Here is an 18,565-nt window from a genome sequence, read left to right as displayed (position 1 = left end):
CGGTGACCAATGAGGATTTAGGGGAAATAAACAGTCCGCCATGGCAGCGCCCCATACCATGGTAAGGCCACCGTTACAACCTGAGGCGGCCTGGTGTCAGGAGGGCTCCGTTAAAAGACAGCCTAGTTTTATCCCCCGGCTGTTAAAGCCACCCAATAGGAACGGGTCGCGTTACACCTTGGGTTGAGGGAGTTTTTTGACGAAGATTACGTCTTCGACCTGTGTGGTTCGCGGGAGACCTACTCTCCTACCTTCCATATCTGGGAGGCGTTCCCCTATCCACCACCTGGGGACGCGCCCTATAGGAATAACAGGTTCCCCCGAGGGTTCAAGGCCATAGTCAAGGCAAAAGATGAGCAAATCGAGCAAAAGTAAATTAATTCTTAATTTTGTATTATTTTTATTGCTTTTCGTATTTAGATCTATATGTCAGCTGTCACGCCCCTATGTATCGGGGCTAACATTTCTGCACTAAAGGAAGTTATTTCCTTCAAACTGGTGTATGTTTTAATGAATTTTGGTGTGGCGGATTTAACACATGGGCTGAAAAGTCCCGGGTCTAACACATGGGATTAGTTGTATTGCACTCACCTCTTTTTCAAGTAGTACTAACTGTAAAAATACAGCTGTTAAAACTTCATGATATGCAATTCATAAGTTCGTGAGTTATTGTGCTAAGAGTGACGCTACTTTTGTTATTTTCAAAACAATGGATCAAAAAGTACTACGTGTTTTTATTTTACACTGCTTCTTGATGAGAAAAACGGTATTCAAGGGAAGCAATGGCTTGAAAAGTTTTATGGGGACTTCGCTACATCAGATGATTTGCTGACTTCAAACGTGGTCATAGAGACAAGCAGCGGACGTCCAAATGAGGCGGGAACTGCAGAAAACATCAACAAAAACCAACAAAATCGTTTTGAATGATGGAAAAGTGAAATTTGCGTCAGTTAGCTGACATTGTAAAGATATCAAAAGAATGTGTTGGCTTTATATTGCATGAGCATTTGATTATCTGTTCAAAGTGGGTTCTGCGTTTGCTCACTGTTGGTCAAAAACAAGAATGTGTTGATGATTATAAGCAGTGTGTGGTCATGTTTAAACGTAATAAACCGGAATTTAAGCATCGATATGTGACAATGTATGAAGCATGGAATCAAAACGATCGTCATCTGAGTGGAAAGCGACTGGTGAACCTCGTAAAAAACGCCCGAAAGCACAACAATCGGCTGGAAAGGTTATGACCTCGGTATTTTGGGATGTCTGTGGTGTTATATTCATCTACTATCTTGAGAAGGGAAATATGATACCATCAACAGTGAATATTATGTAGCGTTATTGGAACGTTTGAAAGCGACATTGTAAAAAAGAAACGTTAGCATATAGCAAAGAAAAAAGATCTAAAAAAAACTGAGATCCATTTTGAGGCAAAAAAAAACATCGTTGTACAAAAGTGGTATTGAAATGTTAGAGGAACGTTGGAATGATGGTGTTGTTCTTGATGCAAATTATGTAGTTAAATAAAGCTAATTTTGAATAAAAAATGCATGCACTCTTTGTTGTGTATGTGTTATATAATGTTGTTTATTGCCTATCTAATAACCCCCTTTGGTGTTATTATTTTCACGTTAATTGACCTTCATTGCAATGCATCTACCCGGGGTAAGTTTTTGGAAATAACTTATATAAGTTAGGTTTCCTTGCGCGGAAAACCTTAATGAAAATAAAAACACGGTAATTTACTAGGTGCGGTGCGTCCGCCTTTATTAACTGTCCGAATTAAACTCAAAAACTTTACAAAAATTACTTAACTCTACACCTACGAATAACTTAATTCTACAGGAAGGCGTTGCTTAAGCCAGACGTTACGTAAGCATTATTTATTTTCCCAAGTTTGAATTAGTGAACAACGATATTGTGAAACAGCAAACGCTTCTGCTTGAGGGTTTGGGCAACTGCTGAGTGAGTTCGCTACGTAAGCATTATTTATTTTCACAAGTTTGAATTAGTAAGAATTTTATTGCAAAAAGAATTGACAACGATATTGTGAAACAGTAAACGCTTCCGCTTGAGGGTTTGCGCAACTGCTGAGTGAGTTCATTGGAAAAAGGTGATTGTACGATTGTACGTTAGGCAAAATATATTGTGTGTTAACTCTTCCCCCTTAAGAACGACTGTCCTCAATCGTTAAAAGTACGGAAGGTCGTTAATTTTGACTTGTGAGTTTCGAATTAATGGAGGCTTTACCGGGGGTCGCGGTTGTTCTAGAATCGGAATAGTTGTTTGAAAAATAACTTCCCTCTTTTTTTTAAAGGAAAACCTCAGAAAAATTAGGCAAATTGTTATGATAGCAAATAGGCAAATATTTATATATTTATTAAACGTAGAGTCCGACTTAAGCAATTTAATTTTCTCCGTGTTATTAACGTGTAATTGACTTAGCATCTCCAATGAAAGTATTTTCACGAATTCTTTTTCTATAGGCGTTGGTTGGACTATCGGTGGAGCAACCTCCATAGGGGGTGTTTCCCAATTTCTGTACAATTGGTTATTTATCTTTACAGTTGAATTCGAAAATTTTAGTAGGAGTGTGCCATTAAGCGTGTTATTATTGACCGTGCCGTTAAAGTCGTTTAAAAGTATTATGCCAGTTGAAATTTTGCCTATTGTTGAAATATGGGACCCATCAGAAATTGAACATGTTGAGCTTAAACCATTAAGGAGCGCGGGGATGCAAAGTTCATTGGAAATGTCAGTCAATTGACTTTTCTTACATAATTTAATTCTATTAATTTGATTACAATTCTCAAGTAATCCAAATATTTTTTCCTCGTTTCTTAAAATTTCATCGTATTTCAATTTAATTATTTTATTTCCCTTCTTTACGGGTTTCAAAATAATATTAACATGATTCTCCCTGCTTGTGAGCGGGATTTTAACAACATACAGTAGAGTAGTGCCGTTATACAAAATATCAATGTCGGCAAAGCTAAGGGCTTCTTCTGTTGAAGTAAATAAAATGTTTTCTTCTCTAAGCTTGCTAAGAGTTACATCGATTTCTTTTTTATCTAGTAGGCTTGAATTTATTACATTGTTTTTTGCCCACTGAATTGCGTTTTTAACGTCTTGCAGTTCATCTTTAACTAATCTAATTTTTGTTTGTAAAAGTAATGCAATTTCATCTATAAGTCTATTATCTTTTCTAATAGCGTTAGGTTAGGTTAGGTTAGGTTGAAGCGGTTGTCCATTGTGGACACACTCAGGCTCGTAGCCCATTGTGATGCCGCATGGGGAAACTAGCCCTTATCCCTCCTGAAACCACAGTGTACTATTCAAAAATTTTGCTAGATCCTTAATTTCGACAGAGCCGAGATCTTCTAATTCATTAAAGAAATGTTTGCCCAAATTGGCGAGTCTACGTCTGGATAGAGCAGGACAATGGCGCAGAAGGTGCGGAATCGTCTCTTCCTCTTCCTCGCCTAGACAACTTCTGCAGAAGTCATGTGTTTGCACACCCATTCTCTGGGCGTGCCTACCAATTAGGCAGTGCCCCGTTATGACTGAAGTCAGTATGTTGAGACTATGTTTGTCTCTCCTTAGTAGAAGTTCTGTGCGTTTAGCATTGAGAGTCGGCCACATCTGTCGGGCTATTTTGCAAGTGGCTTCGTTTCGCCATCTTTCATTCGCTATTCTTACAATTTCCTCGTGGATATGTAGTCTACATGTTTGCAAGGGTATACCTATATCAGTGTCTATGTGCTCATCAGTCAGTTTGGTGCCGATTTTCGCAAGTTCATCAGCTCTGCAGTTCCCCTCTATGTCGCAATGGCCAGGAACCCATGCTATCGTTAGGTGAAATGACTCAGCCATCTCGTTAAGAGATGTGCGGCATTTCATGGCTACCTTAGAGGTTGTCGACTGTTTAGTGAGGGATTTTATCGCCGCCTGGCTATCAGTGAAAATGTAGATATCATCACCAGATATCGCATCACACTGTACCAGTGTCACGGCTTTCATTATTGCCATCAGTTCAGCCTGAAAGACACTACAGTAGTTGGGGAGCCGAAAACTGAAGGAAATCCCCAGATGCTCGGAATACACACCCCCGCCCACCCTGCCATCGAGCTTTGAGCCATCTGTGTATACATGGATGGACTCGCCCTGTCTTACCACGTCACGCTCCCACTCTTCCCTCGTGGGTAGGAGGGTCACGAACGTTGTAGTGGCAAGTATAGGCGGAATTGTGTAGTCCACCTGTCTGGGAAGTCCCAACGTGCCATCCAGGATTTTGCCGTGGCCATAAATTGTGTTTGACCACTTACTTAAAGTGCTCAGCCTTATTGCTGCACTGCGCGCCATGTACTTTGCCTGCAGGTCTACCGGAAGGAAGTTTAGTATCACATTTAGTGCTTTCGACGGTGTGGTTGACATTGCACCGGTGATAAGAACAGATGCAAGTCTTTGGACCCTGTCAACCCTTTTGATGTTCACGCCCTTCTCCAGGGCATTCCACCATATTGCAATACCGTAGTAGAGAATTGGCCTAATTACTGCTGTGTACAGCCAGTGTATCATACTGGGCTTCAAACCCCATTTTTTCCCAACGAGCCTTCCACAGGAGTATAGCGCCGTCGTAGCTTTGCGTACTCTGTCTGCGACTGTGAGTCCCCAATTTAGCTTCCTATCTAGTACAAGTCCTAGGTATTTAGCGTTTTCTGTTACTTTAAGGGGTTTTCCCCCCAAAAGAATTTGTTGAAGAGCAGGTGTTTTGTGTTTCCTGCTAAACAGTATCAGTTCCGTTTTTCCCGGATTTACTTCTAGTCCTCGACTCTTGCACCATAGTGATAGTCTGTTGAGAGCTCTTTGTTGAAGATCACACATAGTTGGAAGGTGTTTGCCAGAGATTGCTATTACAATATCATCTGCGTATGAGATTACCTTACCTCCCATTTTTTCTAGCTCCTGAAGGAGATTATTGACGGTCAGGTTCCATAGAAGGGGAGAGATTACCCCACCCTGCGGTGTGCCCCTGATCGGAAATTTCTTGATGGATGTTTCACCCAAATCTGCGCGAATCGTCCGCCCGACTAGCATTCGCTCTATGAGCGAGACGAGCGCTCTGTTTACTCCCATTTCTGTTAGCGATTTGGTAATTGCTTCCGGGTGTATGTTATTGAAAGCACCCTCGATGTCTAGAAAGACAGCAAGGGTGTATTCCTTATAGTGAAGTGATTTCTCAATCGTGTCGACCAGCGAGTGAAGCGCCGTCTCTACTGATTTGCTTTTGCTGTATGCATGTTGGGAAGGTGATAGCTTGTTGCCAATCTTCCCCTTGATGTGCCCATCTAGCAATCGCTCTAAAGTTTTTAACAGGAAGGATGATAGGCTGATCGGCCTGTAGTCCTTCGGTCTCGTATGTGTGGTTTTTCCTGCTTTGGGAATGAATACCACTTTTACTTCCGCCCATTTCTTGGGGATATAACTAAGTCGTACTACTGCCTCAAAAATTGAGACGAGTCTAGGTGCAATCATACTAATTGTGTGTTGCAGGTCGGCGGGGATGATTCCATCTGGTCCCGGCGATTTATAAGGTTTGAAACTGCCAATGGCAGATTTTATGTTGTCCTCCGTAATAAAATCTATTGGAGGACCCCCAATGAGAACTGTAGGATGAGTTCTACCATCTTCATTGCATAGACAACCTGGGAAGTGTGTCTGCAATAGTAATTCTAGTGTTTCTTCACTATTAGTTATCCAATTGCCGTCCTCTTTGATGAGGTAACTAGGGTTGCTGTGGCTCATTGATATAACTTTCCTGAGTCTACTTGTCTCAGAGGTACTATCTATCTTTTGACAGAAATCTCTCCAAGACGCCGTTTTAGCTGCCCTAATGGCATACTTAAATCTGCGTTGACAGTCTTTGTATCCATCCCACGAGTTAGTTCTTCTCGCTTCGTTATACTTGGTTCTGCATTCTCTTCTTAGGTTTGCTATGTCTGTGGACCACCATAGAGGTTTCGGTTTGCCTCTTTTCGTCCTCGGAGGGCAGGCTGCTTTCGCAGCCTGTTGAAATGCTGAAGTCAGTTCATCAACAGTAGAGTCGAGTTGTAGCTCGGAGTTAATTTGGTATGTCATGCCCGTAAGGTTGTTGGCTACAATGTTTTCGAACATACCCCAGTTTGTGCGTTTGCGGTTCACGACCGGTTTACACAGTTTAATTGGTAATTCAATGCTATACGTTAAGTACCTGTGGTCTGAGAAGGAGTTGTCTTTAGACACTCTCCAGTCTCTTATAATTTGTGACCCCCGTTCATTGACACACGTAATGTCCAGAACTTCCCTTCTAGTAGCTGTTACGAAGGTAGGGGAGTCGCCTATATTGCTAATATGAAGATAGTTACACATGATGAATTCAAAAATGTACTCACCGCGTTCGTTAGTGTCTGTACTACCCCAGACATGATGGTGAGCATTTGCATTTGCGCCCAGGATTAGTGGTATGCCACGTCTCGCGGCTTTCTCTGTTGCACCTCTTAGGAGTGGAGATGGTGGTGGTTGTACCGCGCCATGTGCCATATAGGACGAGGCAAGCCATATTGTCCTTCCGCAGGACTCCACTGATATTACTGCGTTGTCCTCATCGCTAAATTGCATCAATAAGAATACATTAATATGTTTTTTCACTAGTATACACGACCTGGGTTTACCTTTGTCGGTGACATAGACCAGTTTAAAATCTTTGTTACTCAACCCGCAAACCCGACCTTTTATGACCCATGGTTCTTGGATGAGAGCGATTTCCTCTTCTCTTTCAGCGAGACGGAGGATGAGTGCGGCTGAGGCCGCCTTACTGTGGTGGAGGTTGATCTGTACAACCCCCACCATCGTTGGTGTGCGTTGTTAGATGACAGCCAACCACGGTTTGGTCAGCGATCTCCTCGTCAGAGGAAGTGGGAATATATTCCCCGTCCTCCAGAGCGTCTGAGAGATCGGAATATTCCCCCATATCCTCTAGGGTAACCCTTCGGAAGAGTTCGCCTACCATACCGGAATTGGATGCCACCTCGTCGTCCGTTAGGTTGTCTAACGCAACCGTCGTCTCCTCCGCGGATGACGTCAAGTTAACTGCGGAGCTGCCTTTACTGGCTACATCCTGTCTGTAGACATGGAGTGTCAGTGATTGGAAGCCGTAGTTCACCTTCCATTTCAGGTTAGCGAGTGGATCCAGTGATTCCTCATTTAGGAATAGCGTTACTTAACATATTCGTTATTGTTGTCAAATTGTTTATTCTGTCGCTAAATGCTTGATTTATCAAAACTTGCTTATTGTTATTTATGTTATTTTTATCTATAATGTCTTTGACCATTTCGAAATCATCATGGTCCGGCGTCCCAGCAATATACTTCCAGGCCGTACCAAGCATATTAATGGATCTTTTGTTCCGGAATTTATGGATTGGTTCTATTGAGTTGAGGATATTGGTAATTTGGGATAATTCAAGGTTTAATAGTGGGAAAAAGGAATTGCTTTTTGGGATGTTTTCCTCCATGAAAGTTCGTATGTTGTTCAGGAATGATGCGTATTGGTCAAGTCTTGTAACATGAATTATTTTAAATGTCCCGTCTTGTATTTTTGCTTGTCCATTGTTAATTGTGACCAGGTGCGATAGAGTATAGTTTGTTATTTCCTGTTCGTTTGCCAATATGCTGGTGATGAAGAGTGATCTATAAAAGATTAATGGATATTTAGCTTCTGATATTGCTCTTGTGAACAATTTTTCCTGTTTCTGTGAGGACAGTTGTTGACTTGTCCTCTTTCACAATTTCTTTTTTAAATTTCGGGGTAAGCTTCGTTCCTAAACGTTTATTTATTCTAACATATATGATATCTCCCTGGTTATATTTTCGAGATGGTTGGCGATTTTTATTGTGGTTATCTACGTCATTATTTTGTTTGTCTATGAGTCTCTGTACGTTAGTCTGTCGTACTTTCTCGAGTGTTTTCGGATCAGTATTAATTTTTCGTCCGAAAAATAAGTCTAAAGGCTTCTTTTTTGTTGTGCTATGAATTGTAAAGTTGTATTCATATAACGCTCTTTCTAAGAGTTCAGAAAATATTTTATAAGTGCCTTCAGCTTTGAGACAGCGCATGATCTCTGTAAGAGTGGAATGGAACCGTTCCACCTGACCATTCACAGAGCTCGTATATGGCGGCGATGTGAATATTTTTATACCTAATTGATCTTTTAACATGAAATTGATTGCTGCGGAATTAAAGGATTTTTAATTATCGAATATTGCCATTTTCGGTACTCCGAATAGGAAGAGGATTTCTCGAAGGGGTTCTTTAATGTCTTCTATGGCTCTAGAGTTTATAATTCGTCCTTGGGCGTATTTCGAGAACTTATCGATTGCCGTTAATACCAGTTTGTTTTCAGTTCTATAGATATCTACGTGAAGTATTTGACCCGGAAAGGTAGGTATGGGGGTTTTTTTCAGTTCTGGTCTTATTGGTTGCCGGTCGTACTTGTTAAGTTTGCAGATTGAGCATTGTTTTACGATTCTATTAATTTTATTATTCATGCTGGGAAAATAATACTTTTCCAGAATTTGGACTTTGTTTTCCTTAGCGTTGCGATGTGCTCTTGTGTGTGTTTCTATAATAATTCCCTCCTGCTGCTTTTCATTTTTAATATCTTCTACTAATAATTGTGTAAACCTAACTTTATACTTTGCTAAATTATCTGGGAAAATCTCTTGAATCTTTCCCATCAGGGACTCTGGAGCTTTGATGCCGTTTTTCACCGACGGATTTAAATATTTTTTTAAAAGTGAAACGAGTTTCTTGGAGGTGAACTCATTTTCTGTAATAGTATGCCGGTGAATTGTAGGGAAAACGATTTGGAATTCATATGCCGATGTTGGATCTATGTTTAGAATTATTTGGTTCTTGAAGACGTTCAATGGGGTTTCGACGCTGCAGATAAGGTTTTGTCCTGAACTGCTGTCACTTTTAGTCATTTCTGACATAGTATGGACTCCCGATTCTAATGGAATTCTTGACAGGGCGTCGGCCACAACATTACTTTTTCCTGGCTTGTAATGAAGCTCATAGTTATACTCCTCGAGTATAGCCTTCCAGCGCTTCATTTTGCTGTTATTGTTCTTATGGCTGAGCGCATAAGTAAGCGGTTGATGGTCTGTATGGATCTTTACTTTGGCGGAGCCATACAAGTAATTTCGAAGAGAGTTTAGGGCCCAGATGATGGCGAGCATCTCCTTCTCATTTGCCGCGTAATGCTCCTCTGCTTTACTCAATGTCCGAGAAATAAAGGTTATGGGCTTATCCTTTTGGGAAAGGACAGCTCCAAGCGCAAAATCCGATGCGTCCGTCGTGAGTTCGGATTCTTTGTCGTAGTCAGGGTAGGATAGTAAAATGTCTTTTGAGACTAGGGAGTTTTTTATTTTGTTAAAAGCCTCGTTTGCTGCGCTATCGAGGTTTATCGCAATTTTAGAGGATTGACGTTTTGACACATGGCCTTCTTCGCCTCTTAGCATTGTTGTTAAAGGTTTGGCCAATTTAGCGTAGTCTCTTATGAACCGACGATAGTAGCCGGAGAGGCCAAGGAACGATCTTAAGTTTTTCAAAGTTTTTGGTACAGGAAAATTATCTATCGCCTCGACTTTCTTTGGATTAGTTTTTATGCCTGTTTGTGATATTACAAACCCCAAAAATTCCACTTCTTTTTTGAAGAAATGGCTCTTGTCGAGTTGTACCTTCATATTGGCGTTTTCCAATGTTTTGAAAATACTTTCGATGTGACGTACATGCTCTTCATCTGACCTACTGTAAATGATGATGTCGTCTATATAGACGTAACATATCTTTCCAATAAAATCATGAAGGATGTCGTCTACGGCACGCTGGAATGCCGCGGGTGCGTTCTTCAAGCCAAATGGCAGACGGGTAAACTCGTATTTTCCATTGTTTATGGAAAATGCGGTTTTCTCTACGTCCGAGGCTCTAAGTGGAATTTGATGGAATCCGCTTTTGAGATCGAGCACTGAGAATACCTTGCTATTGCCTAGCTGAGACAGGACGTCTGCTATCTCTGGGATAGGATATCTGTCTGGTATTGTCAGTGAATTTAGCTTTCTATAGTCGATCACCATTCTATACTGCTTATTCCACTATGAATCTGGTTTCTTATTCACAATCCAAATTGGCGAATTATTGGCGATCGTGATGGTCGTATTATTCCATCACTTAGAAGTTTACTGATTTGTTTTTCTACCTCACTTTTAAGCGAAGCTGGATATGGGTAAAATTTACTGTAAACAGGAGTGTCCGTAGTAGTTCGTATTTCTCCAGTGACTTTTGTCGTGTAAGTTAGTTTTTCGTCGGGTTCCGAAAAGAGATCCGGAAATTTCTTTACTAAAGTGTCTACAGTTTCCATTTGGTAATCAGTCAAGTGCTCGCCTTGTAGTCCGATAGAGTTTATACTTTGGCTACTAAGTTGCTTAAGTTGAATTTTGATTTTGTCGCGGATAACCATGAGGTTTTTGTCAGTAAAAATGACTGTATTCAGGTCTCTCAAGCTGTCGTTTCCCAGTATTGCATGGAAAGATTTTGGGGTAGGCATGACGTAAAATTTGAGTTTGTCGTCTAAATTGAATAAGTTAACATAAGTATGCGATTGAATTTTTATGTCTCCTGCAACTGATTTTGCGAAGAATGGGGTGTCGTTAGGTATTTCTTTTTTTACTAACCTCGGTTGGACATAGTTTTTACTGGAGCCTGTGTCCACCAAAAATTTTAACACTTCTCCGCTCTTCGTTCTGCATTCGAAGTATGGTAGCGAAGAGCTGGTTATCCTAAAAAATGTACGTCGCTTAATACCAATTCTTTGTCCCTGTTTTCTGATTCTATAGAATCGACGTGTTCTGTCAATGTCTGGTCGTAATCGTCATTTCCTTCGTAAGTGTCTTCGCTGCCTGCGTCAATGTGAAATACGCGTTGGGTTTTGTTAGGCTGGATATTCCTTTGAGAGGATGGTGGGGGTGGTCTTTTTCCCAGGAATTGATTTGCCTGAGGTCTGTTCGCGTAATTTATTTGTTGGAAGCGGATGCTTCGGTCGATATCCATCGGCTCTGGCGGTGGTAGTGGTTTGGGTGCTATGGGTCTAGGTGGGGGTTGTCTTGGCTGGTTGCTATTTGTTGGTACTTGCTCGTAATTAAAAAATCTTGGATTATTTTGGAATCTAGGTACGTGAGCTAATTGGGGGTAAAAAGTCTGTCTTTGTCTTTGATTATTGGGGCCTCTCTGAGGCAAAGGTGGTGGTGAATAGTAAGACTGCTTCCTTAGTGGTAAGTCGTTTTGATTTTGAGCATAATGAGTTCGAAATTTCTGATTCTCTAGTTTGAGTTGCCTTGAACGAGTCCTGTCATCTGATATTCCAATGTTGACACATCTCTCTTATCTGCGTAATGCAGTCCAGTCCAACGGCGTATTGTAGGACTCTAACGCGATATCAGCGTTTCCTACGAGTTTGTTCCTAATTATGTTTAGGATTCCATAGTACTTTGCTGTTCCGCGTAAGGGCTCATAAATTCTGAGAATTCTTTCCACGCTCTTCCTCCACGAGTTAAACTCCCCTGGTCTGCCTGAAAATTCCCTTAAGCATTTAACAACGTCGGGCATTCTGTCGAGGTCGCCTAAGCTATCTAGATGTTGTGTTTCTATTGTTTGGTCTACCATGTTAACAAAATTCGCGTTGGGATTGAGTGCGGCCTGCACAATTGTTGGTGCTTGACTGCTAAGGACTTCTAAGGTTATCTGTGAAACTAGTTCTCTTAGATCTGAAAAATTTATTTGCCTTTGGGTAGGAGGATTGTTGGAGTCGGATGGGTCCTGAGGATTTGGATTGGCTGTGTTATTTGTGCTTAGCCTAGCTGGTCGTACCAGATTGCTTGGGTTTGACATTTTTCGAGTAATAAATTCCCGTGAAGCTTTATTTCAGCTTTAGTTTTGACAATAAATGTTTTTTCCTTTTTAATAATAAATTAAAGTCTGCGTTTCTTACTTTCGCCCTTTCTCCGTTTTAAAATTTACAAAATTTGCTTTTCAATATTCACCAATCTATTTTTCGGTCAAATTTCTGTATTTATAATAAATTTCTTTAAAGCTTTGTTTCGGCTTTTTGTTTCTATTTTAATTATTTAATAAAAAAAATTCTAAACAATATCAATATGTCTTATCTCCTAATTTTATCCTGTCTTTCGTTTCAGGATTTATAAAATTTTTCTTTTAATATTCAACGATTTATTTTTCCACAATATTTCTTTATTTAATTCGTCATGACTTACGTTAGAATTTCAGCTATGAATTTCATCCTCTGTTGCATTATAATTCTGCGTTTGGTTATGATGATGTTACTGCTGCTATAGTTGGTTGCTTTTGATAATAATGCTGGGTTGATTGTTGTATTCCGTTAGTTGTTTTTGATAATAATGCTGGGTTGATTTTTGTATTCAGTTGGTTGTTTTCGGTGGTAACGATGCGTTGATTTGTTGGTTGTTTCCTCTTGCTATCAATGCTGGGTTGATTTTTTCGGTTGGTTGTTTTTTTAATAATAATGCTGCGTTGATTTTTGTCGCTGATATTGAGTTTGAATGTTGGAGTAATTCTTAGTTTTTTTCCCGCACGCACTGAACACACTAGTACCGTTTTCTTTTTCTTAAAAATGTTTGTTCGCGGGCAAGGCGGCTTGCGTTCAAACGCGTCCTTTTTGTTTTCTACTTTTTTTATAGAAAGAAAAGAAAAAAAACTACTCGGGGGCCTCTTTCCTCGCACTCGCGGTTCTTCTAACTTCAAGTTAGCAAAATACTTCGCTCGGGCGCCAGTTAGGTTTCCTTGCGCGGAAAACCTTAATGAAAATAAAAACACGGTAATTTACTAGGTGCGGTGCGTCCGCCTTTATTAACTGTCCGAATTAAACTCAAAAACTTTACAAAAATTACTTAACTCTACACCTACGAATAACTTAATTCTACAGGAAGGCGTTGCTTAAGCCAGACGTTACGTAAGCATTATTTATTTTCCCAAGTTTGAATTAGTGAACAACGATATTGTGAAACAGCAAACGCTTCCGCTTGAGGGTTTGGGCAACTGCTGAGTGAGTTCGCTACGTAAGCATTATTTATTTTCACAAGTTTGAATTAGTAAGAATTTTATTGCAAAAAGAATTGACAACGATATTGTGAAACAGTAAACGCTTCCGTTTGAGGGTTTGCGCAACTGCTGAGTGAGTTCATTGGAAAAAGGTGATTGTACGATTGTACGTTAGGCAAAATATATTGTGTGTTAACTTATATAATCAAATGTTGTATTACAACAAACACCTGTTATACAATTAAAGCAATATAGTATTGTATATTTACAGGGTGGGCCAAATAGCGTTTGCTTTTTAAACCACCTATTTTTTTGAGAATGGTAACACACATGACATGTCAAATGTGTTCATAATTTACTTTAAGGTTTGACATTTATGAAATGGGACGCTATACGCTTGAACAAAATTGGGAAATATTGAAAACCTATTTCCAAAGTGGTGAGTCTTCCTCTTCTTTTCTGATTTTCACATTGGTGGTCAATAAGCAAAATTGTCGGATTTGGGGCTCAGAAAATCCACACGTTAATGTAGAGAAGCAAATGCATCCACAACGAGTCACTGTTTGGTGCGGTTTTTGGTCTGGCGGCATTATCGGGCCATTTTTTGTCGAAAATGAGCGAGGAGCCGCGGTTACAGTAAATGGCGAGCGTTACCGTGACATGCTCAATGAGTTGTTTCCAAAAATTGAAGAGGATGACATGGAAGACATTTGGTTTCAATAGCACGGCGCAACTTGTCACACTGACAAAGTTACACTCGAACTTTTGGGTCCCGTTTTTCAATCAGCCGAAACTCCGATATCAATTGGCCACCTCGGAGCTGTGATTTAAGCCTGGACTATTGTTTGTGGGGAGCCGTTAAGGACAAATGCTATGCGAACCATCCAGAGACGATTGATGATTTAAAATACGAAATCGGAGTTGCCATTCATGAAATTGGAGACCAAATAATCGAAAATGTGCTTAAAAATTGGGTTGATCGAATGGCCTACTGTAAAGCCAGTCGTGGCAGATATTTGAACGATACTATTTTTCATTCATAAACGAAAATGTTCAATCTTCAAAATAAAAGAAAAAGTTTTGAAAAAATATGGATCTGTTTTTTTTTATAGCCGATTCAAAAAGCAAATTTTACATGGCCCACCCTATATATAGTAATTAATTTAACCAGTAATGATAATTTACATAAATATACAAGTTTGAATTAGAACTAGGTTTACCTCATTGAATATATTGGGTCATTTAAAAAATTATGCATGTAGCGACGTACAGTGCTCCGACTCCATACAAACAATAAACAAAAAAATAAGGTGTGGTCGAAATTTGTTTAAACTTTATTCCTGAGAGTATTACATCACGCTAATTTCAAAAATGGAATCGGAATTACCATTAAAAGACTCGTTTTTTTTAATTTTTTCAATACCTACTTAACAATGTGTGTAAGTTTGGTTTAATTCGGTGCAAAGACACGGCCGGTTAGCGAACACACGCAAAAAGTTGACTTTATTTTATAGCAAACCCGCCCGCTTCGCTGGGCACACTAAAATAGAATAGATATGGTTTAGAACAGAAAAGATATGGTTTTCATATTATTTATTTCTTTATTCTTTATTCAAGCGCTTTGGCATAAACAATATTTTTTGTTTTTCTATTTGTTTTTGAGTAAATATATAATGTTGTTGGCTTCCCAACACGTGAATAGCCAACGTATAGTTGACCATGGGTGAATACTGGTTCTTCTAAATACATCCCGCATATTTCTAAAGTTTGCCCTTGTGATTTATTGATAGTTATTGCAAATGCTAAACGAATGGGTAGTTGCAAACGCTTGTATTCAAATGGCAATTCAGGTGGAATCATTGGAATTCTCGGTATTAGAACGTCTTCATTCTTGAATTTGCCAATTAAAATAGTTGCTTCGATAACGATTGATTCATCAATCGTTTGACTACAAGTCTAGTTCCGTTACATAATTTTGGATGATTAATATTCCGAAGCATAATAATGGTTGCACCAACTTTTAATTGCAAATAATGTGGCGGAAATCCAGATATATCCAATGAATTCAAAAATTCGATTGGATAGTTAACTACTTTATCTTGGTCGATAATTGTGTCAACAGACCGGTATACAGCAGTATCACCAGGTATTTTATCCAAGATATCTGCATTTATCTCGTTAACATCTTTATTCGTACCAGCTAATATAGCTCGTTCACTTAGCCAATTGTGATTCTTGTAATTTTGTGTTATGTCGGGAAAACCTTTTGCACCAAATCGGCCTTTGATTCTGTTATTTGACAAAAATGATCTGGAAATTTAAATAAGCCATTATTATAAATAGGAGTTCGTCCATTGCCAATTTGTAACAATTGCTTTGAAAAAACTTCAGCACTTGAATCATTTTGGAGTTGAACGCGAACATTTGTGTTTAGTGTTAATTTCGTCACATATCGCCACAAATTAGATGCTTTCAAGCACGCATTCAATTCATCTGCTGGGGTTGATCGCGGAATAACGGTTAACGTTTGTCTCAAATCACCAGTTAATAAAATCACTTCTTCATTAACTTGTAAGTTTCATTTGAACATTCGGATTTCACATTAAATTCTCAAATTTCGTAAGAAATTATTCACTGTTCCCAAATCCACTCCAAAAAAATTTACAAAAAATGTTTACACTTTGCACTTACGACTTCTCCTTATGGCGCCCAAATCAGAAAGAAATATTGACACATTGTAACTCACACTGTCAATTTGGCAGTTCAGTTCCGCCCCAAGCGTTAAAAAAGTAAACGACATTATAGCTGGTTCAAAAGAACGCTGTACGCGTTGCCAGTTTTCCGAATTACAACCAAACTTTACGAAACCCATTTTCAATACTTACTTAACAATGTGTGTAAGTTTGGTTTAATTCGGTGCAAAGGCACGGTGGGTCCACGTTTTGGCATATATTTCGAGACCCTAGTCATCAATAGGTATGAAAATTACCCCGTATTAAAGCACTTATTAACAGCTTTCATTTGATACCCATATTGTACATACACAACCAAAGGTTACCCGGGTCCACGTTTTGACTTATATCTCGAGACCCCAGTCACGGAGCGGCATGAAAAATACTCTATACTAAAGCATTCACCAACAGCTTCCATTTGATATACATATTGTACAAACACATTCTAGGGTTACCCGGGTCCACGTTTTGGTCTATATCTCGAGACCCTAGTCACGGAACGGCATGAAAATTACTCTGAACTAAAGCATTCACCAACAGCTTGCATTTGATACCCATATTGTACATACACATCCAAAGTTTACCCTGGTCCACGTTTTGACCTATATCTCGAGATCCTATCCACCAATAGGTATCCAAACTATACAGAAACCATCTTCAATACCTACTTAACAATGTGTGTAAGTTTGGTTTAATTCGGTGCAAAGACACGGCCGGTTAGCGAACACACACAAAAAGTTGACTTTATTTTATACATATACTAGCAAGCCCGGCCCGCTTCGCTGGGCACACTAAAATAGAATAGATATGGTTTAGAACAGAAAAGATATGGTTTTCATATTATATATTTCTTTATTCTCATACTATTTATTTATTTATTCAATACCACGTTTTGGTCTCTATCTCGAGACCCTAGTCACGGAGCGGCATGAAAAATACTCTGAACTAAAGCATTCACCAACAGCTTCCATTTGATACCCATATTGTACATACACATCCGAAGGTTACCCGGGTCCACGTGTTGGTCTCTATCTCGAGGCCCTAGACACGGAGCGGCATGAAAACTACTCTGTACTAAAGCTTTCACCAACAGCTTCCATTTGATACCCATATTGTACATACACATCCGAAGGTTACCCGGGTCCACGTTTTGACCTATCTCTCGAGACCCTAGTCACGGAGCGGCATGAAAAATACTCTGTACTAAAGCATTCACCAACAGCTTCTATTTGATACCCATATTGTACAAACAAATTCTAGGGTCCACGTGTTGGTCTCTATCTCGAGGCCCTAGTCACGGAGCGGCATGAAAAATACTCTGAACTAAAGCATTCACCAACAGCTTCCAATTGATATCCATATTGTACAAACACATTCTAGGGTCCAAGTGTTGGTCTCTATCTCGAGGCCCTAGTCACGGAGCGGCATGAAAAATACTCTGAACTAAAGCATTCACCAACAGCTTCCACGTGATATCCATATTGTACAAACACATTCTAGGGTCCACGTGTTGGTCTCTATCTCGAGGCCCTAGTCACGGAGCGGCATGGAAAATACTCTGAACTAAAGCATTCACCAACAGCTTCAATTTGATATCCATATTGTACAAACAAATTCTAGGGTCCACGTTTTGGTCCCTATCTCGAGGCCCTAGTCACGGAGCGGCATGAAAAATACTGTGAACTAAAGCATTCACTAACAGCTTCCATTTGATATCCATATTGTACAAACACATTCTAGGCTCCACGTTTTGGTCTCTATCTCGAGGCCCTAGTCACGGAACGGTATGAAAAATACTCTATACTATAGAAATCATCAACAGCTTCCATTTGCTACCCATATTGTACATATACGTCCGAAGGTTACCCGGGTCCACGTTTTGACCTATATCTCGAGACCCTATCTACCAATAGGTATTCAAACTATACGGAAACCATCTTCAATACCTACTTAACAATGTGTGTAAGTTTGGTTTAATTCGGTTTAAAGACACGGCGGGTCCACGTTTTGGCATATATTTCGAGACCCTAGTCATCAATAGGTATGAAAATTACCCCACATTAAAGCACTTATCGACACCTTTCATTTGATGCCCATATTGCACATCCACAACCAAAGGTTACCCGGGCCCACGTTTTGACCTATATCTCGAGACCCCAGTCACGGAGCGGCATGAGAAATACTCTGTACTAAAGCATTCACCAACAGCTTTCAATTGATATCCATATTGTACAAACACATTCTAGGGTCCACGTGTTGGTCTCTATCTCGGGACCCTAGTCACGGAGCGGCATGAAAAATACTCTGAACTAAAGCATTCACCAAGAGCTTCCATTTGATACCCATATTGTATATACACATCCGAAGGTTACCCGGGTCCACGTTTTAACCTATATCTCGAGACCCCAGTCACGGAGCGGCATGAGAAATACTCTGTACTAAAGCATTCACCAACAGCTTCCAATTGATATCCATATTGTACAAACACATTCTAGGGTCCACGTGTTGGTCTCTATCTCGGGACCCTAGTCACGGAGCCGCATGAAAAATACTCTGAACTAAAGCATTCACCAACAGCTTGCATTTGATACCCATATTGTATATACACATCCGAAGGTTACCCGGGCCCACGTTTTGACCTATATCTCGAGACCCCAGTCTC

This window comes from Anastrepha ludens, chromosome X (assembly GCF_028408465.1).
Source record: "Anastrepha ludens isolate Willacy chromosome X, idAnaLude1.1, whole genome shotgun sequence".
Lineage (NCBI taxonomy): Eukaryota > Metazoa > Arthropoda > Insecta > Diptera > Tephritidae > Anastrepha > Anastrepha ludens.
This window is presented reverse-complemented; position numbering follows the sequence as displayed.